This window comes from Micromesistius poutassou (assembly GCF_964030765.1).
Source record: "Micromesistius poutassou genome assembly, chromosome: 19".
Taxonomy (NCBI): domain Eukaryota; kingdom Metazoa; phylum Chordata; class Actinopteri; order Gadiformes; family Gadidae; genus Micromesistius; species Micromesistius poutassou.
The window spans coordinates 2973984-2976167 of NC_140289.1; the positions used below are offsets into that span (position 1 = coordinate 2973984).

General features: G+C 46.5%; 1 protein-coding gene across 3 annotated transcripts in view; it reads right to left on the bottom strand.

The window, feature by feature from the left end:
- Nucleotides 1–827: 827 nt before the first annotated feature.
- Nucleotides 828–2184, bottom strand: part of clic5b (chloride intracellular channel 5b) — a 14643-nt gene continuing 13286 nt past the window's right edge. For all 3 annotated transcript variants that reach the window (XM_084483819.1, XM_084483818.1, XM_084483820.1), the window contains one exon: nucleotides 828–2184. This exon is cut by the window's right edge and continues 360 nt beyond it. The gene's annotated coding sequence lies outside the window, so the exon portion shown is untranslated.

Here is a 2184-nt window from a genome sequence, read left to right on the forward strand (position 1 = left end):
CCTCTATTTAAGCCTGTCAACGGTCATCACTCTCTCTCCCTCTCCATCCGCCCCTCTTTCTCTTGCTCCATCCCTCTCCCGCCTGTCCGTCTCTTCCTCTAACCCTCTTCCTCCCTCTCGCCAACCTACTTCTCTCGTTCTCTTCCTCCCTCTCCCCATCGCTCCCCCCTCCCTCCTCACTCCGTCCATTTCTCTCACTCAATCCCTCGCTCTCTTTACTTCTCTCGTTCTCTTCCTCCTTCTATCCTTATTTCTCTATTCGTCCATCTACCTCCCTCTCACGTTCCCTCTCTCTGTCTCCGTCTTTCTCTCTTATATCTCTCCCTCCACCTATCTCTCTCTACCCCTCTCTATCTCTCTCCCTCTCTATCTCTTCAATTCTCTCTCTCTCTCTCTCTCTAACGTCCATTTCCTCCGTGCCCTCTCAATCTTCCTCCTCCTCTCTCCCCCTCTCTCCCTTTTCCATTTGCGTGGTGCTGTGGATGAGGAAACAGCACTGGGTTTGATCAACTCAACTAGACTGACTTAACTCTCTTCAGGGTAATCAGTGGGATGGATTCCTTCATGGATATGAAAGACATTATCCAGACTTTATACTTAACTCGACTGACCAGGTCAGCGAAAAAACATTTTAGGGCGCAATCACTCACTTAATCAACATCGTGAGTGGAAAGGAGAGAGAGAGGGGGAGAAAGAGAGAGAGAGAGAGAGAGAGAGAGAGAGAGAGAGAGAGAGAGAGAGAGAGAGAGAGCGACCAAAAGAGAGTGAGGGAGAGGAAATAAAAGACAAAAGTCAAAGAGGAGGAGGGAAGAAAAAAAGAACAGATCTGTGAAAATATTATTTTATTCGTAGAATCCTTTTTCTCTTTTTTTTTTTGCAATGAGCAAAAAGTCTTTCAGTCATCACGGTCCAATTTCATATCAAATGGAAGTCCAAACCACACACGGGCCTCGCGGGTTCCTCCTCGCGCAGAGCAGCATCGCTGCACGGGCGGACCGGAGCCAAAGACCATAAGCCCCGAGACACATTTCCATCCTACACTCTGCGTGGACAATGAACAACTTTTTTTTTTGTATTTTCTTACGTGAACTTTGAACTCTGGATGGAAATGAGAAATGGGTGATCTGGGGGCCTGGGGGTGGAAGGGGCGGGGGGCGGGTGGAAGGGGGGCGGGGCGGGGGGGTGGGGTGGCCAAGGTTATTGACCATGGCCGGTCTGGCCGGGGAGCTGGTTTCCATCGGAGCGCTAATGGCTCTCTGCAGGCTAATCAAGGCTGATTAGGCCGCTGGATAAATACTGTCTCCGCCCGTAAGATCAAGCGTAACCTAAGACAAGACCAATACGCACAAACCGAGCGCTAACAGCTAGGGGCGAAAACACACAACAGTCTACGCTTGGGTCCGAATACATTCTCCCCGGCGCGTAAAATCACAGAAAATGGGCATACAATTAGATTTTTTTTTCTTTTTTTCTTTTCTCGTTTCTTTCCAAATCATGGCATGTGGTCGACAAAATAGGATATCGTTCAGGAGACATCATTAGACGGTGCGCCTTTCACAGTTGACAGCTGTCAATCAAAATCAATGCTGTGTTCGCGTTGGTTCAAATCTGAACCAACAAAAATCGTCATGTCCCCTGCCCCCTTATTATAACCCCATAAAAAGAAATCAACTGACGGGAAAAAAAAAATCTATAACATGTTACAATTAACAATAGCATCTGCATTAAACAAGCATTAGGCGGTAAAATGTTGATTAGCTATCTGCATGATTAAAATCCACTCAACACACTATCAGTATGCTCGCTTAAATCATGAATTAATCAGAGTAATCAAATGAATACATGAGGACTGCTGGAGTCAGACGTGTAGTTATAGGAATAAATAAAAACGGTACAGGAAGGTGGTGTCAAGGTTTGGCTGCAGACCTTTGCGGGCGGATACGTGCATAAGACCCCATTACAACAGAGCGCGGTTAGAAACACACATTACACGGGATAAAACCAAAGCTCATTAGAGACTTGTCATGTGTAACCTGTAATCTGCAACAGAACTACTCTCATAAATAAATGTCTTCATATTTCATTTCCAAATTTCCTCGATGCCCTTATGTGCTTCACCGTTGCAGTTACAGGGGGCCAAGCCACTGGGAAAAATGCATGGAAGAGGCTGCAGGAGGATCTGTT